The following is a 12,927-nucleotide window of genomic DNA, read 5'->3' on the forward strand; positions in this document are numbered from 1 at the left end:
TCCGGCTCAGGCCATGATCCCAGCATCCTGGGATCGAGCCCCACATCGGGCTCTCTGCTCAGCAGGAAGCCTGCTTCCTCCCTTCTCTCTCTGTCTGCCTCTCTGCCTACTTGTGATCTGTCCGTCAAATAAATAAAATCTTTAAAAAAAAAATCTTTAAAAAAAATTAAAAAAAAATAATGTATAGGAACCAACTCACATAACTCTGAATTATGTCACTACTAGCTCAGAACCTCACTCTACGGTCACATTATAAAAGGGGGCTCTGGGACGTCTGGGTGGCTCAGTCCTTAAGCATCTGCCTTCGCCTCAGGTCATGATCCTGGGGTCCTGGGATCGAGCCCCGCATCAGGCTCCCTGCTTGGCGGGAAGCCTGCTTCTCCCTCTCCCACTCCCCCTGCTTGTGTTCCCGCTCTCGCTGTCTCTCTCTGTCTCTGTTAAAACAAAACAAAACAAAACAACAAAAAACTTTAAAAAAAAAAAAAGGTGGGGGTGGGGGGCTCTGATTGGTGGGCCCTGAAGGCATATGAGAGGTTGAGGTTTATCCGATCGCTGAGAGTAGAAGAATCACAGGAAATTGCTTCTGTTTCCTGTGGCTTCTGATTCTCCAAGCCCAGACCGAGGGCGGCCCACTGGGGGTAACGCTGAGACCTGGGGCCGCGTCAGTTCTCAGCGTGGTCTTGCCAACAACACATGCCTCCAACAAATATTTATTGAGCATTTACTATGTGCTGGGCACTGTTCCAGGCACTTGGAAAACATCAGTGAACGAAATCAATAAAAATCTCTGCCCGTGTAGAATTTACATTCTCACGGGGAGGCAGGCGATAAATCAGAGATGGTCTGTACAGACAGGATAGTGTCTTTGAGGTGAAGAGGGCCATGGGGACGATGGAGCAGCCGGGCCAGGGGCTGGGGAGTCCAGGGCTGAGGACGTCGTACTATAAATGGGGTGAGCGGTCTCATTAAGGAGGTGACGCTGGAAGGAGGACTTGAAGGAGGGACAGTAATCCCGGCGCCGTGACCCCAGCCCAGATGGAAGCCAGGCATCTCCGGCTCCACGTCCGGGGCGTTCAGCCTTCGGAGTGACCTTCGCCTTCACGGCACTGGCTCTGCATGGACCAGGTCTTGGTGCCCGCACCCGCTCCCCGCCACGCCTGGTCTCCTGGTCCTGGGGTGCCTCCTGCTTCCATCCCGTCTTAGGGGACAGTCGGGCACAAGATGCCGGAAGCCGTCTTTGCTTCCAGCCCCGCAGGTCTCCCCAACGGGAGGCTGTATGACACAGAACAGACCCTAAGGACGGCTTGGGGGAGTCACAGAGGGTTTAAACGGGCCAGGAGCCTATCCTGATGGAACACGCTTGGAGTCGGCCAGAGTGCCCTGCTGAAGGTCGCCCTCCACGTGTTGCTCTCTTCCCCATCTGATCCCCCCGAACTTACTACAACTGGGAAGCTGTCACCGGTAGAGTCCCCCTTCGTCATCTCAGCTTATGCCAGAGGCCCTCCAGATACACCCCTGCGCCCCAGCTCCTCCCCCACCCCGCGTGCCATCTGCTCTGTCTCTCCACCACCTCGTCTCCCTCCCCATCTCCCAAACACTGGTTTCCCAGCATTATCCGCACGGCTTCCCTTCATCCTCTGTGCCGTCTCCGTAGGTCGGGCTTTGCAAATTGGGCCTTGCAAAGTCCTTAAAGTTCTGTGTGTGGCTCACTGAGGATATAACGCGGGGTAGGGAAGGGGGCTGCCCTCCTCCTCCAGCTACGACTTTTCTTAGATCCTTAAATCTTCACAAGTGTCTTCTGTTGGAGCTCCTTATGGCGATGTCCTGGGGCACGTCCAAAATGCCGCATCCCAAACAGACACCCCATCTCACAAATGCAGAGTCTTTCAAGCTAGAAACATTGGTATCACCTGCTACTCCTCTCTCTCTTTCTCTCTCTCTCTCTTTTTTTTTTTAAGATTTTAGTTATTTATCTGACAGACAGAGATCACAAGTAGGCAGAGAAGCGGGCAGAGAGAGAGAGAGAGGAGGAAGCAGGCTCCCCGCTGAGCAGAGAGCCCGATGCGGGGCTCGATCCCAGGACCCTGGGATCATGACCTGAACCAAAGGCAGAGGCTTTAACCCACTGAGCCACCGAGGCACCCCTACTTCTCTCTTTTATTCACCACTCACAGGTTATCCGGAATCGTCTCTCTCTAGTCCTTTCTCTCCATCTTCTTCTTGATGGGTTGGTGGGTTGGTGGGTTGCCTGGGGTGTAGCATAGGTGCCTTAGATCACGCGGCACGCCTCGTGGTTTCGCTCCAGCTGGCCGCGCGTCCTCCTGCTCCCTCATTCACCCCTCCTGTGTTATGTACGTGCACACACGTGTCCTCGTCCCACACGGGGGACATTTGCCAACACATCACGCTCTTCCTTGACCCCGGACCTCGGTAGCTCGCATCCCTCCTCTGGGACGCACTTTCTTCTCTGCTAAGTTCCCTCTCTTTATTCTGGATTCAACTCATTTACCTGCTTGTGAAGCCTTCCCTGACTTCACTTTCTCACCTCTCCCATTTTCTTGAAACTACTTCCCATTCACCCTATTTAAAATAGCATCTTTGGGGTGCCTGGGTGGCTCAGTGGGTTAAGCGTCTGCCTTCAGGTTCAGGTCATAACCCCAGGGTCCTGGGATCCAGCCCCGCATTGGGCTCCCTGCTCAGCGGGGAACCTGCTTCTCCCTCTGCCTCTGCTCCTTTCCCTGCTTGTGCTCTCTCTCTCTCACTAATGAATAAATTACGAAATCCTAAAAATAAATAAAATAGTAAAATTTCATCTTCTCAGACACAGGGCCCATGCCTTATTCATATTCCTTTTGCCACCCCCAAACACGAATGAATCTCTGTATCCTGATGTCTGGACCAATGTTGTTATTGTTTTCCTCTAAACTCTTTGCCTTGATACTAACTTGGTAAAGAAAATTGTCATCTGTACGTGGAATAATTACTGTGTGCCCATGTTGCACAGGATATTTTATTCTGATGTTCTTATGCATGTTGGCCATAAGGGATGAAGGTCTTCCGAAGGGGCACTTGCCGTACGAATGAGTTACGAGCTCGCCGAAGAGTGGCGGAATAGTTCCACATGTTGAAAATCTCATTACAGTGGAGATGTCCTAGGGCTTCCTCTCCATCCCGTTTTGGGGAGGCAAACCTGGGAAAGCCCTGGGCACGGGCTGCTAGTTTTCTGTGACGCGGGGCCGTGAGGGAAGGCAGAAAGTCATGCATTTTGGGGGGGGGTTAGCGTGCTTTTTTTCAATGTGGAAGTGTCCATGATGTGAAAGCTGGTTTTTCAACAGTACCCCTTCCTGCATTCCTACAACCAGATTTGGACGGCATCCAGTGGCCGTGTCTTACTCAGTCTTTCCTCTTCGGAGTTCAGCACAGTAACCGTGATATCATAAATAAGCATTGAGTTAATAGTGAATGAATGAGTCAGCTCAGCGGGGACGTGTGGGCAGACTTCCAAGGGGATCGTTTTGCCTGCTCGCCTGCCTTCTTGCTTTCTTCCGATAGCCCTTGAGATTTGCCCGGTTTGCGTCATTGACGGCCGCAGACCCTTTTTTACACACGTATGCACACACTCACCTAACCTCCTCGTGACTCTGAAGGATGACTCCTTGTGCTTTCCAGGCAGGAGCCTCCCGTAGCAATGTAATGGGCAGAAGCCCTCGGGAACGAGGACTGGTCTGCTGCCTCGTATCTTCAAAGGATTCCAGGAAAAAGACTCTTGACTTTTCTCCAAATATGAAAAATAAACTCTCATTTGAAATTCAAATACCGTTTATTTTATCTGTTATTATTTTAACAAGTCTTTTAGTCATCAAAAATTATGATTTAAAAACTTACAAGCCCATCTGCAGACTTAAAGGCTGATTGTTGTGATGTTCCGAATCAGCCTTCAGGAACGTGGCGGGATCAAGGTTGCTTTTTATAAGGGCGTTGAGGACAGAGCCCGCCCATTCAAGTCAGATCGCATCTGTCCCTCATCTCTGTTTATGTTGTACTTGAATTTCAAATTTTCTCATAACTGCATTATATATTCAGGGGTTTTTTTTTTTTTTGAGATTTTATTTATTTATTTGACAGAGAGATAGAGAAAGTACAAGTAGGCAGAGCGGCAGGAAGAGGAAGAGGGAGACACAGGATCTCCACTGAGCAGGGCACCTGATGTGGGACTCGATCCCAGGACCCTGGCCTCATGACCCAAGTCGAAGGCAGACACTTAGCCCACTGAGCCACCCAGGCGCCCCTATATTAAGGTTCTTTGCAAAGAGCAGTGCCTGCACATTCAGGCTCCTTGGAGATTGCCAAGATGATAAAAGTTAAGGAATAATTAAAGGCCAAAATTTTGTATACTTCTACTTAATGGAAGTCTTAATATCAGGAAACATTTACACCTACCTTTCCATTCAGGGAGAGTTTAAAATTCAACCTTCTTTGTTGTATTTAGAGCAGTCGTGTGTGTGTGTGTGTGTGTGTGTGTGTGAGCATTAAACACCTTAAAATTCGAAGTTCAAGGGGTCCTGTTATAATTGTATTTATATTATTGTCCCAAGCCAACCTACCTTTTAAAGTTTTATAACAAAAGAAAGAATTATTTTGACAATGGATTGAAGAGTGTGACTGCTCTATGCACACCAGCAGGAATTATTATTCTACAGAGAAACTCCCCATTAACCTTCTTTCCTCTTCGTGGCAGACATCCAAGCCCACAAGGTGGGAAGATTTTAATCCTCTGGGACACACTTTGGCTTCTGAAATCTTTAATTTGGCGGTCTGTGCCATTGTTGGGGATGGTAATGCTTTCCAGATACCCTGGACTCGTAGAAATGATCCATTCCTCTGAGTGACTAATTCATCTGGGTCCTGGGAGAGCCTGCTTTTTGTGGCCGTCCATGCTGGGTCCTCTGGTCTTGCTGGTTTTCCCAGTTGAGGAGCAGGGAGCTTTCTCTGTGTCTTTGGAGCTAGTGGTGTGATCAGAAACCTTGGCGCTCTTTGTATTTGGTGAACTGGCTCATTGCAAAAAGACAGAAAAGAAAATGTTTTGGAGTGTTTTGGAGATTTCGTTTTCCAAACCGTTTCATCCTGCGATGAGACACCTAAGATTACCTTGCCTGTCGGCAGTTAGCGTGCTGCTTCTTTCCAGAATGGATGCTACGAAATCCTTCCTTGCTAAACTCTTTCTATCTTTGTTTTTGGTGACTTAAGAAGAGTTTGTGTTTTTATTGTTATTTTGACTGAAACAAAAGTTGGTATTTAAGAGAATAAGATAGAAAGTAAAACGAGCCCAGTAGTTTGTAGAAAGGATGTAAACATTCTTAGATGGCTTGGAAGATGTGATGAAACCATTTTTTCTCTCTTTTTAAAATCTCAGTGGGCTATAAACGCTGGCCCTTCCAGAAAGAAGCTCTCAGAAGTTTTGTTTTGTTTTGTTTTTTAACAAAACACACCTTATTAAACTGTAATAGATCCTTCTTAAAAGTGTTACAATGATGTTTTGTAAAATAATTTATAAGTCAGAAAATAAAACTGCAAGAGAGAGAGAATTTTTACTCTTCTTAAAAAGAATGAGAGGACCTTAACCCACTTTCAAAAATGAGGGTGTTTTCTTTTTACCAAAGTATTATAAGTAAATTAATCCATATTAATGGTTCCATTTTGCTTTTTAAAAATTCTTCTCAAAAACTAAAATTTCCTGAGGTTTGAGGTCATCTTAACATTAAGTCAATATACTGTTCCTGTGTGTACGTGATTTGGAATGAGTACCACATGCGCTTCTGCGGGGGAGGAGATACAGGCTAGGTCAATCCTGCCACAAACCAGGGACGCCTGGGGGGCTCAGTCAGTTAAATGTCTGCTTCGACTCAGATCATGACCCCAGGACCCTGGGATCGAACCCCTGCATCAGGCTCTGTACTCAGTGGGAAGGCTGCTTCTCCCTCTCCCTCTGTCCCTCCCCCTGCTCGTGAGCTTAGTCTCTCTCTCTTTCTCTCCAATAAATAAAATCTTTTAAGAAATTATATCACAAATTAGACCCTTACACCTAGTAATTTCATAATTCGAGGTAACAACAAAACCAAAACTATAGAAATTCTGAATTAACTGTACTTGAATTTTCCATGAGGTTTTAGTAAATTTTAGACTCCATCACGTCTGAGAAAATACCAGATTTTTCAAATCATGCAGTATTTCGCATTCACATCCTTGAACTAGTAGGAGCACATGGTGTTTTAGCTTTGTTTCCAACTGTGCACAAAGTTCAGTGTTGCCCATCTTCCCACTCATCTCTATAACTTGAAGGATGAGGAAGGGATAGAAGGAGAAATTGTCATCTAGGTGATATTATCAGGCTTGTTCACTCTGAGTCCAGTGTCAAATCCACTAGGAAATATTGTATCATAGAAGTATGTTTTGTTTTAACTCAATCTGTATGTAGATCGTGTGTGTGTGTGTGTGTGTGTGTGTGCGTGTGTGTGTGTTCGTTCTATAGTAGAAGTTGTGATTAATGTGCTTCCATGAGAAACCATTGGCTAGGGCTGACCTCTGTCTGAGGGATGGACACAAAGAAAAGAACCTGGCTGTTCCCTATTCTTCACCCACTTTTCCTGTCTCCCCCACACTCTTCCCTCTGTCACCAAAGCCCATCACCAAATACGTTAACCCTTGAACAACACAGGGATTTGGAGCATTGACCTTACATGCAGTGGAAACTCCGTGTATAACTGTGTATAACTCTGTGTAAAACGAAGCTACCAATAGCCTACTATTGACTGGGATGCTTACCAATAACGTAAATAATTGATTAGGACATATGTTGTATATGTATGATTTACTGTATTCTCACAACAAAATAAGCCAGGAAAAAATGTTATAAAGAAAGTCATAGGGAGAGAAAACACATTTATAATAATGTACTGTAAAAAAATCTGTACATAAGTGGACCCACGCAGTTCAAACCCATGTTGTTCAAGGGTCAGATGTACACTTCCTTGGTTCTTTCTCTTTTTTTGGTGGGGAGGGGACAGGAGAGGGGGAAAATCTTTACTGACCTATAATCCATACACCACGTGTGAGGCGAACACAGTAACTGCCATACCTCAGAAACCCATGCGATTCACTCATTTGAAGTCTACAGCTCCGTGTCTACACAGAGTTGTGCAATAATCCCCTCAACCAAACTGACAACATCTTCACTGCCCCCAAAAGAAAGCCCGCCTCCCAGACTCTTCTCGGACCCAGGGAACCACTAGTCTAGTCAACCTCCTTATCTAGACTTGCCTGCGGTGGGTCTTTGTATAAATGGAATCACACAATTTGTGTCCTTTGGTGGCTGCCTTCTTCCACGGAGCACGCTGTGGTCAGGGTTCACCCATGTCGTGGCGCGAGTGGGGCATGAGCTTCCACTTCCGTGGAGCGTGTGTCCAGCCTACGGGGGGTGGGGCGAGGCTGAGGTAATATCCATTCTCTAAATCCAAACCATGGGGGCACCTGGGTGGCTCAGTGGGTTAAAGCCTCTGCCTTCGGCTCAGGTCATGATCTCAGGGTCCTGGGATCGAGTCCCGCTTGGGCTCTCTGCTCAGCAGGGAGCCTGCTTCCTTATCTCTCTCTGCCTGCCTCTCTGCCTACCTGTGATAAATAAATAAAATCGTTAAAAAAAATAAAAAATAAGTAAATCCAAACTGTGAAGCCCTCTGTTCCCACAGTTACCTTCTCAGAGAACTTCGTCTTTCTTACACATGAAAGGAAGTAGTTTTGTCATCAATTTGTACCTAGGCACGAGATTTGATTCCCTGTCAGAGGGATCCATTTATTTATTCCTTCTGACCCAGGAAGCAGATTTTTGCTCTTCGTCTCTGCCGAATTCTTAATTTTCACAGACCAGAAAGAAGAAAATATTTTATTTTTATGAAGAGAATGATGTTTTGTACCCCAAGTCTTGAGTCCTTTTGATATTTTCCTGTGTGATTTTTTTCACTGTATCCAAAAACTGAAAGAAAGGAGCCTGGATATTTTATAAGCCAGAGAGATTCAAGCAGTTGTGTTCCGGGGGGTCTTTTGGGAGTTCTCTCCCACAGCAAGTGTCACGTTGTAAACACCGTTGGGACGACTGATGGTGCCAAGAAAACCCTTTCAGTTATTTTATTTATCTAAAATTCAAGTGCCTATTAGAGATAAAAGGCCAGTTTCAGCCCTGATCGTCTGTGGTTGCTGCTTTTTCCTGCTTCTGTCTAGTGAAGCGGTTAGGAATTCAAACATGGTGCATCCCTAATAGAATCTGTGTCACGAAACTTGGACAACTTCTCAGAAATGGCACATAAATTAAATACCCACAACAAGAAGGCACGTGCGGGGCGGCCTGGGTGGCTCCTCAGTTAAGCATCTGCTGTCGTGGCTCAGGTGGTTATCTCAGAGTCCCAGGATCGAGTCCCACATCGGGCTCCCGGCTCAGTGGGGCGTCTGCTTCTCCCTTTGACCCTCCCCCTCTCAGGCTCTCTCTTTCTCATTCTCTCTCTCAAATACATACATACTAAAAGAAGCCGTAAGCCTCCTTTCGGACGGAAAGTTTTGAAGGATTCTTGCGTAGTTTCTTACAGGCAAACGATGTCAGTTTCTCTCTCAAATCAGCTTTAATGTACATATGAAACTTTAATCCCTCATGAATTATTTTTCCTCTTTCTCTTTTGCAGAACTCTCTCTGGACTACTAAGAGATAGTACAGGTGACTCTTGAACAACATGGGTTAGAACTACATGGGTCCACTTATATGTGGATTCTTTTCCATAAATACAGCAGAACACTGTAAATGTGTTTTCCTTAGGATATTCTTTTTTTAAAGGATTTATTTATTTATTTATCTGAGAGAGAGAGAGAGAGAGAACAGCAGGATGAAAGGCAGAGGGGGAAGCAGGCTCCCCGCTGAGCAGGGAGCCTGATGCGGGACTCGATCCCAGGACCCTGGGATCATGACCTGAGCCGAAGGCAGAGGTTTGACCTACTGAGTCCCCCAGGCGCCCTCTTCCTTATAATTTTCTTAATAACATTTTCTTTTTTTCCAGCTAACTCTATTGTAAGAACACAGTGTACACATTAGATACAAAATATGTGCTGATTGGGTATTACTATTATCAGTAAGACTTCTGGTCCATAGTAGGTTAATAGTTAAGTTTATGAGAAGTCAAACTTGCTTGCAGATTTCTTGGTGTGCAGGGTGTCGGCATCCCAACTCCAATGTTGTTCAAGGGTCAACTGTAATAAACAGATAATATGACGTCAGGAAGCAAACTGAAAATTGAGCTTACTTAAAATTGTTTACTTGGTTGTATCTTTTTCTCTGTCACAATAGGAGATTTTCTCAACATACACTCTCAGCCCGTCCTTAAAAGTTATAAATTATTGAATTCTACAAAACATATTCACGGACTAGAGCCTGGTTTCTGAGCTCAGCTGGCCGCAGTTTGAAAAGATTTAGAAAGCATCAAGCGTTGCTAGCTCCTGAGAAGGCAAGGTTTCGGCTTGATTTCCTTCAGTTTTAAAATAAAATCACGGCATCAAATAGCAGTGTGTTTGTGGGTTAAGATACAAAGAAAGGGATGAGGCAGAAATAAAACTGAGGATCCAACGACCATCTGTAGGCTTCACGCCCATAATACAGGTTCAGTGTCTCAAGCATTCATGTATGAAATACACTCCTCTCCCAGTCTTGTTTCCTTTTCTGTCAAAGCAGTAGTACATGTGCGGACATGTGTGTGTTTGCGTGCATACATGCACATGGGTGTTTGTGCCGAGACAGATCATATGTCCTTGAGCACCGTGCCACTGAAGACCACGGTCTTTGGACCTCCCGCTGCGAAAAACTTGTCAGGGTGCTTTGTAGAAACCTTTTATATGGGTGACAAAGCTCTGTGTTGTCTGAGAAACGGTGGGAACTGACAGCAAGACGGGTGTGTGACACCTGTGCACAGGGGAGCCGTGCGGAGATCGTGGCGAGGGCTGAGTCTGAAGGTTTATGTGTCCCGCCTTCCCTGGTTTTAGGTGTGCTTGACAGTAGTAGTTTCATTACAGCAGCGGGAGGAATGTACCTTCTGCCTGGAAGGTTGCTGTCTGATTTGGGGAGTGAACTGACTTTGATCATCAAGGTGTTTGTCTGCTGACCGGTGTGCTGTCCTCGAGCCGAGTTTGCACGGGGACGTATGTGCGAGGCTTCCACGCTCCCCTCGAGCCCTACTGTCGCTTCTCTTCTGAGGAACTTGACCCGATGGGGGGTGCTTCCGCATCGTGAAAACTTGCACTTTCCGAGTGGGAATCGGCAGGGAATCTGCCCGAAGGCAAGGGTGACATGAGGTGCTTCCCAGGTTCCCGAACCTGCTTGAACAGCAGCTTTGCTTGGAGAGCCACCGACATCCGGGGCTGATGGACCGCACGTGTGTGCTTCATCCGGAGGTTAGCAGTTAAGGACGCAAGAAGAAAGGATTCTGATTCGCTTAGCGAAAGCCATTGCTTCTTCCATGGTGGTGGTGACAGAAACCTGCCTTTCCCCCATTTTCCCTTAGGTCTTCCTTCCCACAGCGGTGGCCAGGCCAGCAGACAGACCTCTCCCCACCCCTTGTGCCCCTAGGATGCCGCGGGGAGCAGAAGGATGGGAATGCGGGGTCCTGGCTCACCTGGCTGCAGACCCATCCCGCTGGGGACACAGCAACTTTGTTGGTTTGCTGTGGGCACCTGAGAGATTGTATTTGCTCCACAAACCATCAGTTTCCCGAGGCAGATGCTTCCAGTCCTGCTTGCAGGAGGAAATCGTGGAGCAGCTGTGCGGGGGGACTCGGCCTTTCTGGGGGAGCGGTGCGGTCCTGGCATCCCTGTCCTGTTTGTTCAGGGGGGAGAGTTCCGAGAGCCCCGCCGAGGGAGCTGGCATGCGGCACTGTAATTTACACCATCTATCTCTTTCTGGAGCTCGGGCCGCTGGCAAATTGCATATCTTTGTGTTGGATTAGTTTGGACTTTAATCATGCATTATTTTCCCTCCAATTAAATTATTTATATATTTGATTAACGTTTTCACTGCTAGGGAGTCAAATGTTCAGTGAAACCACAAATAAACACATGCCCATTGAATTTCAGGCCAGCTTCACGCGGGAGAACTCTGTTGGTGGAATGCTGAGAATTCACTGTGTGTCTGTCTTCTTAGTTACCTGGGACTCGGGGGGAGCACGACCCACCACTGGGTCCTAGAAGCACACTGCAGGGGCGGGGGGCTCTGTCTGGCCTCCCTCCTTCCCCTTATTTAGCCTAGGATCTTGACTTTTCTTCCTTCCTGTGGTTTTTGTCTTTTTTTCCTAGCACTGAAACCTCCCTCTTGACCTATCCTCTCCCGCCACCTGTGCTCCTTCCCTTCCGCTCGAGTTCCTCATCCTATTCCTCAAGGGCAGTGGGTTCTGTCCCACGGGTCTAGCTTTTTGGCCACGGGGACCCTTTCTCCCCACACCCTCTCTTATCTGCACACTCGGCGGGTCTCCATGCGTCGCTCAGGTCCTACCATGAATGCCCCTTCATTGAAGAAGGTGACCCTGCTCTTCTGTGCACCACACGGATTTGAGACCCCCTGTTCATTATTTTTAGAAAACCCTTTTCCTTTCACAACACTAATCACAACTATAATTATATAGTCATTTCAGGCATTATCGGCTTGGTTCTGGTAGACTGTCTGTTCCTTAGGGCAGAAAGCATGTCTGGTGGGCTCCCCAGCACGGGACTTGGAGTGGAGAGGATCTCGGTATGCAGGGGTAAATGCTGAACGGAGTAAATACTGTTTATTATTCAGTATTTCAGTAAATACTGAATGGAGTGTTGCAATCACATACTGTACAGTAAACATTTATTCATCGATGAGAAAAAAAAGTATTTCTAGAAAATGATGAGAAAAAAAGTGTTACTAGAAAACGTTGCTCAATGCAACATCCACTCAGAAAATTAGATATTCTAGCTCATACTTGGGGAATCGCACCATCTCCTCTCAGAGACCTGGGGATATTGGAATAACAAGCGCTCAGCTCTCTTCAGGAAGTGTGTGTGCGGAGCAAAAAGAATAGGATCACCCAGTGTTCCCAGCAAGGTGGGGTTCATGTTTGGATATCACTCAAATCTTTTTGAGTTCTCAATAGCGTTTCGTCATAAAGTCATAGAACACGTTACGTTAAAATCGTATTGTATGGACACTAGGTGAAATGAAACTAAGTCAAGACAAGCAGAAGCATCAAGTTCAATCCCTTTTGTCCAATGAAAGTTCAGTCTGCCACAGGAGTCCAGTCCATTCAGCAAATACGTACTGAAGATCTGCCAGGTACCAGGGACCCCGGCCATTTGCTGAGACCATGAAGCGAGAAGATGTGGGTCCTGTCCTCTAGTAGACTCAGCCCGGTTCTAACTCTGGTTTCCAGCTCCTCCCACCTTCCTCTTCCTCCATGTCCTTTTCAGTCCAAGGAGGTTATTTCCAGTACCTTGAGGAAAAGTGAACTAAGAGCAGTTTTTATGGGATGGATTTGTGTGATCAGCAAGAGATGCTCAAGGAGCGGGAAGGTCACGGCCACTGCTTTTCTCTGCCCTCACCTAGTGTTCGAGTCCAGAGAGCAGAGCCCCTGGAGGAACAGGGTAAGGCAGGTTGAGGGCAGACTCCAACCCGCAGGCCCCCAGAGACCACTCACTCAGGAACCAGAGCCTGAGCAAGAAAGTCCTTAAACCTTCTGTCACGAACACACAGTACATGGAACCCAGAGGGGGCTTTCTCTTAGCGAGTGGACGCATCTGTGGTGTGTTTCTACGTACATTCGAGAAAGTGCTTACGAGAGGCTTAAATTAAGGCAAATAGAATGTGGGGTAAGGAAACCACAGAAT

General features: G+C 46.9%; 1 protein-coding gene across 1 annotated transcript in view; it reads left to right on the forward strand.

Moving 5' to 3' along the window:
- The window catches only part of GLI3 (GLI family zinc finger 3), a 265,997-nt gene that overhangs the window by 233,016 nt on the left and 20,054 nt on the right, over positions 1–12,927 (forward strand). The window lies entirely within an intron of this gene.

The sequence above is a fragment of the Martes martes genome, assembly GCF_963455335.1.
Source record: "Martes martes genome assembly, chromosome: 11".
In the NCBI taxonomy this organism is placed as follows: Eukaryota; Metazoa; Chordata; class Mammalia; order Carnivora; family Mustelidae; genus Martes; species Martes martes.